Raw genomic sequence first — 15,120 nt, forward strand, 5'->3', positions numbered from 1 at the left:
GATTCAAAAAGTAAAAGCTTTATAATGATGAAAACACAAATAGCCACACCACAGGTCAAAATATACAAAGTAAAGATCCTTAAATCAAACTCTAAGGCATTCTCAAGCAGCATTTTTCTTACTTTGCTTGTCTGTGAATTGTGATGATTGTGGATGGAAAAGGCTTTTTTTCCCATTGGTTTATGTGTGTCTGGTGAAATTGATGGCTACCAACCTTTACTGGTACAAATATAACTCTTCCAAGGCTATCTGTACAATATAGGAGGAGTGTTTCTGTAGGAGTTTGCCATGGATGGTGGAATCACAGGCAGTGGGGGCAGAAAAAGACCATCTGGGTCCTGCAGCGTCGGTCTGGTCTCTCTCCCTAATTGTATTTTGTAGGAGCTGCTTTCTGCATCGTTCCACTGTATCTGGAAGGAAAGCTGTGATCAAGGCTAATCAAGCCAAACAGAGCTGGGCTAGTTCAGTATTTGAAGGGGAAACCTGTGGGAGTTGATGCTTCTGCTGGCTCAGTATTGAGCTGGTCATGGGGTGCTGTCTTCAGATGAGATATAAAACTGGGCAGAGTGTGTATGTGTCCTGTGATCAGTCATGGCATCTTTAGAAGAGGTGTTATCTCCAACTCAGGAAATGGCAGCCTGCCTCATGAATTTCCCCTGCAGTTTCCGCTAGGTCTGGTATTCTCCACATCCTGTCCTAAACAGCTGCTGTTTTGCCCTCTAGAGGTGAGTGCAGTTAGTACTATATATCCCTTATTGACCTCACAGTGATATTGCTGGATGTAGCTATTTTGAAATCCTTAGACTGTTCACGTTCTAGGGCAGCCACTGTCTCTCACTATGCATCTCTTCTAGGCTTTTAAGCTCTTCTATCAGAGAAATAATCATAACGGAAGGCACTCTCTATAGAAGTACTGAGTTATAAATATTAAAAAGCTTATGGCAGTCCGTGTAGGGGTAGGATAAGGCCATTGGCAGGTGTTTGCCCTGTGTTGGTTAACATTTTCCCTTCCCCCACCTCCCACCGATGGGCAATGTGTTAGCTGGCTGTTGCTTCACCCCAGACGTAGCTGCATTGCATTGGATAAATAGACTATACACAAGCTTTGGGATTCTGTGCAGTGAAAGGCACTTTGGAAATGTACCACGTGAGTCCACCATCATCTCTAGCCTGTCCCTGCATCTCTCCCATGATAGTGCCTCCCCATTTTGGACCACCTTCTGGCAGTGGTGGAGGTGACTTAAAATGGTGCTGGGCCTTGTATTCCTCATATCTCACCTCCAACAATCCATGTCAGAAACTAGCTGCCCTACTTTACTTCATATCCCACACCACCCCCATATCTACTTTTGCAACCCACGGGGCTGGAGATGGTCATCAGTTGGATGTTTCTGCTAAAATATCAGTAGTGAAATAGTTAATGGTGGTGACATTTGCATTAACATTATTAGGCTTCAGAATCAACACCCACTGATTTGAACAAACCAGTTCATTCCTCTGGGTTACTGGTGAGAGCTTCTTATTGATTTTCCTGGGCGCAGCTGGACAGCTCATTCATTGTCCTATGCTGGCTGCAGACTCAGCAGGTGTTACACCACTGGTTGTCCTCCATTTTGAAACATTAGGGTGGGTTGGTTGGTTGGTGTTTTTGTTTAGAATGAAAGCTGAGATTGTACAGCATAATCATGTGTGGCAGCCCCCCAGGAATGAGGCAGTGTGTGGCTACTTACACGCCACACAATCACATTATACATGGACCCCAAGCATGGGGGAGAATGGCATGAAGAGTACAGATCGCTAGCTAGAAGCAGGCATTGTGAGCTTCTCGTTCCTGTGCTGATGCCCCTCTGTTGTTCCATGCCTGGATTCCACCCAGCTCTGCAGATGTCTCTCTAATCCCAACGTGAAGACCCCAGGTTATTCCAGTCCTGGACTCCTCTCCAACACTCTCAGATCTCCTGGTGCCCTTCAGTCCTGACCCACAGCCTCCCTGTTTTTCCAGACCTGAGCCTCCCAATGTGTCTTTGCTAATGCCCTTCAGTGCAGGCCTGTGGTGCCCCCTCATTTTCCAATCTTGGGCCCCACACATCTCTTCCAATGCCCCTCAGTTCTGACCTACAAGACCCACTCCCCGCAGCCTCCTGCTATTTCAGCTTAGGTTCCTATATAGCACTGTGAGTGCGCCTGCATCCCTGCCCGGCTAGTCCAGTCCCGGGTTCCCTGGAGCCCGACTATCCTGGTGTGTTGTTGGTGCCTTTATTACAGGCTGACACTGGTGAAGACACTTTCTCTGTGAGCTGAATCAAAACATGAAGCAAGATTTTATGGAAGTACATAATGGGGTCCCTGTGTAGTGGCTAATGGCCAGGAAAGAGAATATTAATGCTCTGACTACTGAGAGCTCCTGTTGGTTATTGGTTGCCATTTAATTTAGCTGAGCCTTGTACTCATTGTAGCTTTCGCCTGCTACTAGCCAAGGCCCATTGTAGGACTACAATAGGCAGCTAATGCCAGTACCCCTTTAAGCTCATGTAGTGGGGCTGATGCTTTTGGTTCCATTGGTTCGAGCCTGGACAGGACAGATTCCTCACACACAAACAGGTCTCCAACATCTAAGGCAACAAAGACATTCTGTCAGACCGTTAACCTGTGCTATTCCCTGCTGCAGGATGTTGCTGATCTGAAAGATTAGACACCCCAAAGGGTAAGGACAGTACCCGCAGTTGCATCAGAGAAGTGCAAAATCACACTAGGACCCAAGAGATCTTTCAGATGATTTAGGCACTTAACTCTCATTGAAATCAATGAGAGTTTGGCACCTAAATATGTTTGAGGAGCTGGGCCTTAGTACTTATGGGGCTAGCGCCGGCCATCACTTACACAAGAGTAAAGCAGGAGTAAAGCAGCAGATTCAGTGGGGTTGAACCCTGGCTTCTATTCCTGGCTCTGCCGCTGGCCTGCTGGTGACCTTGGGCAAGTCCTGACACCTCTCTATGCCTCAGTTTCCCCCTCTGTAAAATGGGAATAATAGCTCCTTTGTAAAGCAATTTGAAATCTACACATGGAAAGTGCTATTATGTAGGAGGTAGGGATGATGATGATTATGGAGTTACACTAGTGTAACTGAGTGCAGAATCTGGTTTATAGTGTCTGCATTTTTCAAGCATTGTACAAATTTTAAGTGGGTAATAATTAATTAAGGTAGAAATAACTAAGGCTGCCAATTAGCCTTCATGCTTCAGGGCAACAGTTGGTGACTGGCTGGGGACAGGAAGAAATGTTCTGTCCACTTCACAGTGCCTCGTAAGTGGCCTAGTTGCTTAGCAGAGAAACCACCCATCAAATAGATCATAGAGACTTAATCCCCCTCTCTCCTAGGAGGAGCCCTTCCAGGTCCAACCCAGTGGCCGGTCACTGTATGGGGAAGGCAGTCCGTGCTGTACCTGCTCTGAGCTTGGAGAGATTCAGTTTCCAGGGGTGTCAGTCAGGCTTCTTGCCATGGTGGCAGTAAAGAGACGTAAGTAGCAGAGCAACGAGGTGGGGACTGGATTATTTCAGCTCCTTAGGGCAGGGACTCTCGTGTTCTGGGTCTGTACAGTGCCTAGTAAAATGGGGACCTGCCTCCTTGGTGCTATGGTAATACACCTAATAAATAATGTACAGTACCTAGCACATTGTGGTCCTGGTCCGTGACTGGAGTGCCTGAGTGCTACCATAATATATTTAATAGATGATGATGATGATGATAATCCAACCTGCTCATTGCACTCAACCATTGGTTCCAGAGTCCCCTCCCCAAAGGGCTGTCCCAGTGCTGCCCTATCTGGAAGTCCAACCCTCTCCCACCCTGACTCCGAATCCCCTCTGCCTGGAAGGTGCTGCTGGGCTGGGGAATCGAGCCCACTGCTGCAACAATCATTGATTTGCTCCTAGCAGACCCCATGGCTCTGGCGATCCCACTATGCTTCCAGCAGTTTGGCTAAATCTCCTCCAGGACTTCCCCTCTGCTCCCACGCCAGCTATCACCTCTCCGCTTCCTTCCTCTCATCGCCTTCTATGGCGTGGCCTTTCCAAAGCCTAGGGTGGTGGTGTGTTCCGGGGAACGGAGAAGATGAGGGGTACTTGGCTCTAGCATTGGATTTAGTAAATCCAGGCAGAGTGAGGTCCTGACTCCCTACTCCATTACAAATGCCCCACCCTGTGCATGCTGTGGCCTAGGAGGGGCCCCAGGGTGATGACCCCGGTTGCTGTCTGCTGTATCTGGCTCTGTTAGGCCAGCTGGATGTCTGTGTTATAGTGGGAGGCAGCATTTGTGTGAGCCTACCCAGGATTTCTGAGGCTGTGTGGCATGGAAGCATAGTCTAAGGGTTAGAACAACAGAGGGGGCGTCTCAGCTCCTGGCTTCCAATCCCTGCTCAGGGAAAGGAGTGGTGTCTGGTCATTAGGGCATGTCCGTAGGAGTCAGGACTCCTGGGTTCGGTCCCCTGTTCTCCCATGTTGTCTTTGTGCAAGTCTTCAGTTTCTCCTCCCATCCTTTGTCTTGTCTATTTTAAGTGTAAGCCCTTGAAAGGAGGCAGGGCCTGCCTCTTGTGATTTGTTCGCACAGCATCCAGCAGAATGGGGCCCAGTCTTTGTAGGAGCATGTAGGCCCTACTGTAATAAAAATAACAACCTACATGTAGCCTGGGTGTAAGCAGGTCCTTTGATTTCACTGGGCTTGTACCTATGTCCTGGAGCTCATGAATTGCCTGATGCCTCAGTTTCCCCCTCATAATGGGGATAATGCAATTTATCAGCCTCATGGCAGATGATGAGTGAGAGTCGTGAGCTGGATTGGGGGCTCAGAGGTGCTAGGAAGGTATATAGTGCTGTTATCATATGACTTCCTCCTTCATTTTGGCAACCACGTGAACGTTGACCCACTAAGAAGTGCCAATAGCTCCATGCGCCCGCCATGCTCTCCCTCCTGAGGGCTGACCTGCTGGCAGCATCAAGGCATGGCTTGTTTGCTGACTGCACGGAACCAGGCCAGGCTCAGCGGCTCTCACCCTCAAACCTAGACCATAGTGAGCGCCACTCGAGGGCTTACAAGCTACGGAAACATAGAACCACAGGGTTAGGAGGGACTGCCAGGGCCATCTAGTCCAGCCCCCTACCACAATGCAGGACTTGTTGTGTCTGACCCATCCCAGACAGACGGCTCCAGCTTCCTTTTGAAAACCTCCAGTGAAGGAGCTTCCACAACCTCTCTTGGCAGTCAGTTCCATTGTCCTACTGTTCTAACAGGCAGTTTTTCCTGAGATTTAATCTAAACCTGCTCTGCTGTAGTTTGAACCCATCGCCTCTTGTCCTGCCCTTTGCGGCAAGAGAACAACTTTCCTCCAGCTTGGCAGCCTTTCAAGTATTTGAAGACTGTTCTCGTGTCCCTGCTCAATCTCCTCTTTTCCAAACAAAATATACCCAGTTCCTGCAGCCTTTGCTCATAGGGTTTGCACTCCATCCCTTTGATCATCTTTGTTGCTCACCTCTGGATCCTTTGCAATCCCTTTGGGAAGGGATACCACCCTACTCCGCTGTGCTGTGCCAGGACTGAGGGCGTGGATGACAGTGTGAGGACTCCCTAGCTAGGGAAATCTCCTCTCTGAGCCAGGCATTGCCCAGAGAGCTGGGTGGGTGAGAAGAGACCTCCCTTGGCACTTGGCTTCAGATGGGCAAGCCACATCTCAGGGGCTTGTGAGTCAGGCTGGGAGGAGGGAGTGAAGCTGACCTGGAACTGATGAGGAGATAAGGGTTGATGCTGAATCCCTATCCTATCAGCACCTCCCCCAGGCCTGCTGTTAACAGGGATGGAGCAGGACAGGGAGATTAAGCTTTTAGCAGTATGTGCCTGGGGGAGAGGAAACAGGGAAATTGACCTCCCCAGCCACTCACAGATCACTTTTTATCACTATGATGTTTCGCTTAAAGGGGCCAGTGTCCTTTTCTACCCCCCACCCCCGCCGAGGGGCATGGCACTGTGGCACTGTTCATTGCCGTGAAACATACGTTAGTGATGATCTTGTTATGCCCACAGGCTGAGGTTCCCCAGGATGGTTCGTGCACATGATCAGCAGCTGATTAGTAAAGTACATGAGGATTCAGTGCCGAGTCAGGAGTGATCGCTACAGTGGAGTCACTGTTCTACAGAGCTGTTAACCGCCAGACAGCCTGGGCAGGCCCCATACATGTGACCCCACTTACTTTCCTAGATCTGTTTATTAAAAGCCTTTCCGTTCGCTTTATTCTGTTCAATCAAAAATTACAAGAGTCAGTGGTGCTGGCCCTAGTTCTCCCATGACCAGCCCTACAATAATAGGCCACATGAGCAGTGTTCAGATTTAAAGGGGGAGGGGAATATAACAGAAGCTCACCCTCCTTCCATTTCTTTTTCCAACTGGCAATCGTGGTAATTGTGGGCCCTGTGTTGCTGTGTGCTCCCCAAGGGTCTGGCACGCCCATCCATATTCCAAGGCCCTGCACATACCTCCTGGGTGCAGCACCCCACCCATATTCCAGGGTACCATGCTCCACATATAACCCTTGCCCAGTGCAATCACTGGGGGCATGTGAGCAGCGTTGGGAGAAGAACACAGTGCTAAGGAAACGGGTCAGGCTGCAGCCGGCGAGTAACCAGGGGCGGGTCCCTGCCCCATAGTTCTGATCCATATCTGAATGGTCCCTGAGAAGGGAGGCTGGTGTCAGGATCCAGGGGCAGGGTGGCATCCATCTCTAGTAATAAAGATACATAATGGAATACGGGACTCAAAGCCCTCTGTAAGCATCTGTCCTTGCCCTCCTGGCAGGCTCGTTTTGACATGTTCGTTACTGACCCGACAATAAGCAGGATGGGCCTTTTGGCGCCTTCATTTGTAGTGTCACCATTGAGCTGCGAGACTTGGTCCTGCATTCTTTGGTGCTGCAGATCTGCTGCTTGCAGGCAATGGGCAGACTGGCAGGAGGTGTCCAAGTCTGGAGGGGGGAAGTTCGATTCGTCTCCAGGCTTTGGCTGGTTCAGTCCTTTCCCCACCCCAGCCCCGGCTATCGGGAAGGCTGTTTACCAAGTGCCTGCATCATGGACCGTCCCTTTGTGTATATGGCCTGGGAGCCAGCATTTCAATCACCCAGTCGCTCCAGTGCACGAATGAAGGAGTGGGCTGGAAAAGCATTGTTTGCTGGGGCTAGAGCAGCTTCTCCCTTTGCATCCAGCATCCTGCAGTCCAGCTCTGCTCACATCCGGATCTAGGCTCGAGGGTGGGCGTAGAGGGGGCATGGGGTGAGGGATGGAGGGCTGTTAATATTATTAACAGAGGAGCTGCCTGGGCTCGGGCTGAATTGGAAGATTGTTCCCCTCTCAAGGCTCCTTTCTCTCCCTGCTTGGATCTGTTTCTTTTAGAAAAGTTTTATGTCTCTTGCGTAACAACAGCTCTTTCTTTGTTGCCCTTCCTGAGGGGCTGGGGGAGGGGGAGGACAGAGTGGGTGCATTTACACGCACAGCCTTGCCCAACTCCAGCTCAGGGCTGGATCCTGATCTCAGTTCCACTGGTGTAGCTGCATCAGCTTCCAGGGGGTTACTCCAGATGGACACTGATGTAGCGACGATGAGGATTTGTCCCCAGGCAGTTGGGAGCTGAGGTTTGATCTCCTGCCAGGGTTCAGTCTCTCGGCCTTGATGTGAGTCTCATATTAATGTGCTGGAACTGAGAAGGGAAGCAAACTCCTTAGACATCATTTCTTTTTGTGTGTGCGGGTTTTTATAAACGCCATTTGTTCCTTTTGCTTGGGCAGCCTGGCACTGCCAAGTGGAGATCCTGGCCAAGCCAGTAGGGTTACCCCAGATCAGATCCATCCCCTCTGAGATCAACCCCCTGCTTCTGAGCTTGGCTTTGGCTGTGCTCACCTTAAAGGTGACCCATGAAAGAGCTATGAGCATGGGGGCCCACCCTGATTTGTTCCTTTATGGTGCATCACCCAGGCCTGAAAGAACTGAAAGTTCCAGAGAGGTTTGGTTTATTTTTAATCAGCTTGTGTTTTATGTTACAAATCTGAGCTTGGTCTGCCCTGGATTTCCTGGCAGACTCTTTGGCTGACTGGAGAACTGGTGAGATGTTCACAGCACGAGCACCAAGCAAGAGCAGTGGAAGGGAATCATAGAATTGCAGGACTGGAAGGGACCTCGAGAGGTCAGCTAGTCCAGTCCCCTGCACTCATGGCAGGAGTAAGTCTTGTCTAGAAGGGAAATGTTGTCATGACTTGTCTAGAATATGCAATTTGCACCAGCGTCACCCTAGGTAAATAGCACCAATGTCAGTGCTGCATTGCACCCATGCACTGTGTCTGAACTAGAGTTGGCCCTGGTGCAAATGTCCCTCATCCAGAAACACCCATATTCAAAGAATTCGCTCATGTGGGTGCAGTCCCACTGATTCCAACAGGACTAGCACCGTGTACCTGAGGACAGAACTGGACATGTGAACAGCGTAAGAACATAAGCCCCATTGTTTTCTATTAACATCTATTACTGTAACTGAGAAACCTGACCCAGAGAGTCGCAGTTAAAGTCTTAAATCCCCAGTCTGCTTCTCTAGTCCTCCAAAGAGACCTCCAGCAAAAACAGGGAGGGCAAACGTCCCTAGTCCTGAGCTTTTTAACGACCAATAGAAAAAAGGAGGTTGTGTTTTATGTAAACCCGTTCAGGCCTGGGTCTTTGAAAATCTCCCTCACTGTCAAGGGGTGGCTGGCCCTTTGAAGGGACGGGACTGGTTCAGCCCCTTGTGACTGATTGTTTGCCCCTCAGGGGAGGCCTGGGGAGGAAGGGCTGGACTTAGGAAGGGGCTAAAAGGAGTAGCTGCACCTTGGAGGGGGTGTGTCAGGTAAGCTGAAGTTATTAGAAGGGAACCTGGAGTAGCTGGAAAGGGACACTGCATACCCAGGGGGTTCCTCTCTGTTGCAGAGGCCAATGGGGACTCAAGATGCAAGAGGGGAGGCCGCAGGGGGAAGACAGCCCCTGTAGCAGGTCCTAGGGAGGAACAAGGAACTGAGAACGACATCAGGAGAGGAGGTTCTTGCTATGAGGATGAAATCAGAAGCCAGAAGGCACTAAGGTTTTGAGCCTGCTGGGGCAGAAGATGCTGGAGTTGGGGCAGCCGATTTAGTCATGTTTTGAAGGACCCAAGCCTAGGAAAGAGGGGCCAAAGACCCGGCTGTGGGGTGTGTTGTTGGGACTCTGCTACTGCAGAAGGGACCGGCTAGATAGGATGTTCCAGAATGACACTCCCCAGACTGTTTTAGCAAGAAATCAAGGAGAGAGGCAGTGTTTGGCTGCCGATGTGCTGGGCTGCTGAGCGCATGCCACTCTGGGGAGGTTAGTTCTGCATCTGCACCTCATCTCCCCAGCCTCCTTTCCTCAGCGCCTTTCTTCCAGGAGCTGGGCTTGGTGAACCTTTCATCAGTAACCCCATGTTACCAGGAGGGTGGAGAAGAGAGGTTCATGGCTAGAATGTAGCCAGAATTCAGCATCTTCTGCTCTCAGTTTTACCACCACTCTTTTACAGTGCTCGGGGCTTTTCTGAAAACCCTTGCTCCACGAGTTAGGGGACTATGGGAAAATCTTTTCCTCTATTAAAAAAAACAAGCCAGTTTCTCTCTTCCCTCTCCCTACTCCCCCCATTCTGGTTGTGGAAAAAAGCTGGAAAATGTGAGCGGTTCGTGTCTCTGGCTCCAGAAGGGGATATAGAATAGAATCTGAGATGCGTTATTGTTCAAATCTCTTGATTTGGAAGGCAGTTTTGTGATTGGGGGGGGGCCCACTGTTGATGTTTGAATGCAAGGGGTTAGCAATGCTGCCATGCTCCCAAGTGCTGTTTGTGTACAGATAACTCAGGAAAGGGGCTGATCTGGAGCTCAGGGCCTGGGTGCAGGAATTTCAAGTGCTTGGTCACTTTTTGCCAGTAGAAGACGTTTGCAGCAGGGCTTCAACTCAGCAAACTCCTTTCAGACTGTAATCCCACATCCCCCCCGGTATGCTCCTTTCAGATCCTGAGCCTGGATTCTTCCTCTGGCACAATTCCTGCAGAGTGTGTGTCCCCAAAATGGCCCCCACCTCCCACATGCTCCCTGCTGAGTGCTGTCCCCAGATCTCTACCCACTTCCCCAGCATGGTCTCTTTGGACCTGTCCCCAGGTCTCTCTGGCAGGTTTCCACTGGACCATGTCCCAGCATGTTCCCCTGGCTGCTGCAGGCTATAGAAAGCCCCTGATTAATGGCACATACTGGCTGCTCTGTTCATGGGAGGTGGATCCTGCCCTTGCAAACCCCTTGGGAAAGTGATTTGAAGCCACACAAGCCTCTTGGCATCCATCCACCCACCCGACAGTGCTTGGAGTTGGCCCAGCTCTTCACAGCGGAGCAGCCAACTGGGCCAAAGCTGTGCAGAGATGGGGCTGGCAAGAGGGACAGGCCTGCGGTTATTGCTGAGCTCAGCAGCCCAGGCCTGTCCGGAGTCATCACAAGGGGATTCTTCTCCTCATGCACGGGGAGATTTGTGGGTTTATGTAAACAGTGTAGAAGGTGCAAAAATGTCTCTGCAGCAGCAGCCAGTGTTCAGGCTGGGAAAATCACTCAGTTCCTCTGTCCCTGTGCTTGGAGCAGGGTTGGGGCACAGGGGCTTTAAGCTACTTTTGCAATCCATATATATGGGGCCCCCAAAAAACAAATTAGAGCAGCCTCAGGGGCTGATCCCCTGTGGCTTTTGCCCCGTGACCCCTCACAGATTTCACTGGTTGCTTTGGGTGTGCAAGTCTGTGACCGACCCTGGTCTGCAGCAGGCATTTCCTCAGCCACAGGGACTGTGGCTTGCTCTACCTTGGGGACTAAACACTTCCCTGTGGGCCTAGCAAGGAGGTATGGGCAGCATGGAAAGTGGCAGCTTTGATCCCCCAGCCTTGACCGTGTTTCGTTAAGAAATCAAGCTTTCAAAGAGGCAATCTGCCTAGATTTGGGCTGCTTGGAGGTGGGGCAGAGTTAGCCTTTGGAATCTGCCCATGTGAATTCTGCTCTCCAGCCAGGGCCGGCTCCAGAGTTTTTGCCGCCCCAAGCGGCAGGGGAAAAAAAAATAAGCTGTGATCACCGGCAGCTTCACTGCGCTGCTTTCTTCTTCGGCGGCAGTTCGGCAGCAGGTCCTTCCCTCTGAGAGGGAATGAGGGACCTGCCGCCGAATTGCCACCGAAGAGCCCCACGTGCCGCCCCTTCCCCTTGGCCGCCCCAAGCTTGCTGAGCTGGTGCCTGGAGTCGGCCCTGTCTCCAGCCCACTAAGTGTGGCTGGGCCCTTGGTTTCTCCATGCAATGGAGCAATTATGCTGCTATGCCTGTCCCTGGCAGGATGTCCTCGGGTGCCAGCCCTGCACAGTGTTCGAGGTGTTCGTGAAACAGCTGTATCGACTGAGCTGTTATGCTAGAATGGAAATAATATTTAGTGCGAAGCGCTGGGGTTTGTTTGGTTTTGTAGCAGTTCTCTTCTGACAGACAGGAGAGGGAATACACTAGAAAGAGCCTGTAGGTTGGTGTGACCTTTGCTGATATGAATATGGGGATGAGACCAGTATCAGATACCCATGTAGTCCTGCTCAACCACTGCAGGGCGCAAGCTACAGCAGCTGAGAGTAGGGCAGTAACTAGAAGCTGGCAGGGCATGTCATTAGTATTGGGCCAAACTAATGGTGATTTTCCTTTCGCTCAAGGGCTCCGGCTGCAGCTCTGCTCCCCCAGGATCCCTAGTTCAAGTCCCGGTTAGGGCAGATTGTGGTTTGTCTCCATGCCACAGGCCTGGTTCTCCGTTGCCTTGTGCTGTCGTCATTGACACCAGTGCAGCGGGGGTGTGAAATGCTCCTATTCTGATGTGGTGGCGTCTTACTCAATTTGCGCTGCTGCAGTGTGGCACAGTAGGTGCGAGGCAATGGGGAGTCAGGCTCTAATTATTTATAGGAGCCGCTTTCCCAGGGCTGGCGGGGTTAGCCTGCACTGCTTTGAGTCAGACCCACTGACGCGTCCGTTTTACCTCCCTGCTGTCCCATGTCTCCAGCTGGTGCTGACGCAGCCTGGGCCCCCCTGCGATTTGGGGGGGGGCCAGCTGTTAATTTATTTTCGTTAGCGCTAAATCACTTCCCTTTTTAGCTAATTGAAAAAGAACCCCTGGGATGGGAGGCCAGGGCTGATCATCTAGGTCAAATCTGAATCCTGCTTAGCTTGGTGACCCAGCTTTCACTCCCGTAGCAAAGCATGACACAGCGTGTGGGGCACACACGCCCCTTTAAACGGCAGGCAGCACAGCTCTTCTCTGCCTGGCTGGCCATGTGGCAACTGGATTTCACTAGCTCCGGTTACTTTGCTATGGAGCACACCCCTTAGAAAACACACAGTCACTGGGGTCTAAAAATGTCTATTAATGGAATTGTTTGATTTAGCAGAAAACTTGGAATTGAGTTAATTATTTGCTCAATGTGGGAATTTTGCCGAATGGCCTAGGAGTGTTCTTAATTTGTGCTGACTAATAAAATAATGGGGATTAACTCTTTAGAGGATGGATAAACTCATTTTTGAGTTAGAGTGAGAGAAAACTGACTCGTAAAGAATTAATTTTATTAATACACTGAAAGCCCCTTGCTTTGCAACTTTTCTGGCAGTGTCCTGATGTGCTGGAGCCCAGGAGAGATAGGAGGCCCCCTAGCAACACTGCAATGAGCTCCATCTGTCCCAGCCCTTTTGTAGCTTGCTGCTGCCCAGCTCTGCCACTGCCATCCCAGAGGACCTGTGGCAAGTCCCTTAACCTCTCTGCTTCAGTTTCCCATATGAAAAAATGAGGCTGGTGTTTCCTTACATCCCAGAGAATGGTGAGACAAAGGCACTGGGATCTCCTGCAGCATGAGGCTAGAGAAGAGCAGCATAGTATCTGCCTGGTTCTTCCTCAATCCCAGCGCTGCAGCTACAGATTCTTTTGTGACTTCGCTGTCCTGGCGCAGAGCCAGACATGGCACCAGATCCTGCAGCTGGGCAGCTTCTGATAAACAGTCCCCTGCATGACTGCTTCTCGACTCGATGTCACCAGCACAACTATAGAATCAGGATCCAGTCAAAAATTGCTGCTTTAGGGCAGGGGAGGCACAAAAATCCCCACGTCTATTGTTCCTTTCCATGTGCGGAGATAGCACAAGCTGTCTGCCTTTTGCAGCTTCTTTGTGTCCTGGCTTGGGCTGGCCTAGATGAAAACAGTTCCCTGTACCCATCTCCCGACACTTGGTAGAGAGTAAAAGATCCCAGTATTAACTCTGGCCTCCAGGAACTGCTACTGTTCTATCTTCTGTTTAATTTCATTATGAAGGGCCCCCAGTTGGTGTACAGACTACAATGTGTAATATACAAACTATATACGCTGCTCCCACCACTGTAGTGCAGCCACCTCTGGGATGAGAGGTGGCAGCTGTTTAACATCATCCAGCTGGAACCCCTGTCACCCATTCCCCCCACCTCCCAAGCTGGATTCTCGTGTATCTGGCAGTGCTACAGGGATGCAGCTGCCATTTGCAAGATGTGACGAACTGGGAAAGTTCTTAATGTTTTCTCTGAATACTGTGTTGGTGCCTCAGTGTCCCCATGGCAGTTCTTAAGTATCTGGCAGAGCCAAGGGCCAGTGCACCTAAATGCCTGACACTCTGTCTCTTAGCAACTGATGGCCTGGGCCCCTCCTCTGCAAAGGTGCCAGCTGAAGGTGTTGGAGACAAAGGGATCAGGTGACCTCCTGGCCCGGGAAAGGGGCTGAGGAGAGAGGAGGGGCTGGGAGGGGTTGTTAGTCTGGAGCTGGCTGGGGTCAAGGGTGGAGGGCAGACATGGAGGTCTGGCTCACTGCCCCCCAGAATGGACCCAGCCAAGGGCTCCGGTTCGCTGTATCTACAAGCTCTGTTTTAGACCCTGTTCCTGTCATCGAATAAACCTCTGTGTTACTGGCTGGCTGAGAGTCACATCTGACTGCAAAGTGGGGGTGCAGAACCCAGTGGCTTCTCCAGGACCCCGCTGAGGTGGACTTGCTGTGGGAGGCGCACGGAGGGGCAGAGGATGCTGAATGCTCCAAGGAGAGACCCAGGAGGTGAAGCCGTGTGAGCTTCTTGCCCTGAACAAGTCTGCTCCGAGGAGAGGAGGCTCCCCAAAGTCCTGACTGGCTTGGTGGGGAGCAGTTCCAGAGCATCGCCCGGGGACTCTGTGACACAAGGATACACAACAGTCTAGGACAGGAGGTCCTAGACATCATGTCCTGCCGGTTCTGCATGGACATGAGAGTCCAAGGGACACTTCTTGTGAGAGGAGACATTTGCCCCAGGGTGCTTCCTAGGCTAATGTTTGCCTCCTACTCCAGAAGTGCAGTGAACTGGCCACCGATCTGGCTGCTGCTATCTCCCCTAGAAGTGGCCGCACATCACCACTCCTGCATCCATTTCCCAAGAGTGAGCAGTCTGGGATCAGCACCTGGCCTGGGCAGGGATTTGGGATGGGAAGCTCTACAGAAATGCAGAATGCTAGCTCGCTAGGAGTACAGAGCTGAGATAGCTGGCAGGGTTAGAAAGGCAGGATGACAGACGCTGGCTGGCGCACCAGAGCGAGTACTCCTTGTCTTGCAACAGTGAGCTGTGTGATTTGTATCCCCTGGGGCATGAGGGGTTTGCACCTTTATAGGGACTGCGTGGGTTGCATGAGTTGCTTCCCCAGTGCTCAAAGGAGCGCACTGGAATTCGGCTCCCCCACACAGGGGTGCCCACTGGTGCAGATGGCAGCATCTACATTCCAGTCACCGTATTATTTGGTCTTGGCACCACCCGTGCTGCATTAGACACATCCGAGACTGTCCAGAAGGGCTGGGCCCGGCCTTTCCTGATTCAGTCTCAAGTCAATTTAGCAACATGACTCCCTTCACTTCAGTGGGGTTGCTCCTGATTTACATGGGGTGAGCGAGGGGGGAATTGGGCCCATTGGGGTTGCTCCTGATTTACACAGGGGTGAGGGAGGGAGGAATCAGGCCCATATTTTCCTCTGGTTTTG

General features: G+C 51.2%; 1 protein-coding gene across 1 annotated transcript in view; it reads left to right on the forward strand.

The window, feature by feature from the left end:
- NAV1 (neuron navigator 1) overlaps positions 1–15,120 on the forward strand; it is a 287,493-nt gene that overhangs the window by 46,860 nt on the left and 225,513 nt on the right.

Source organism: Gopherus evgoodei, chromosome 4 (genome assembly GCF_007399415.2).
Source record: "Gopherus evgoodei ecotype Sinaloan lineage chromosome 4, rGopEvg1_v1.p, whole genome shotgun sequence".
Classification (NCBI taxonomy): Eukaryota; Metazoa; Chordata; order Testudines; family Testudinidae; genus Gopherus; species Gopherus evgoodei.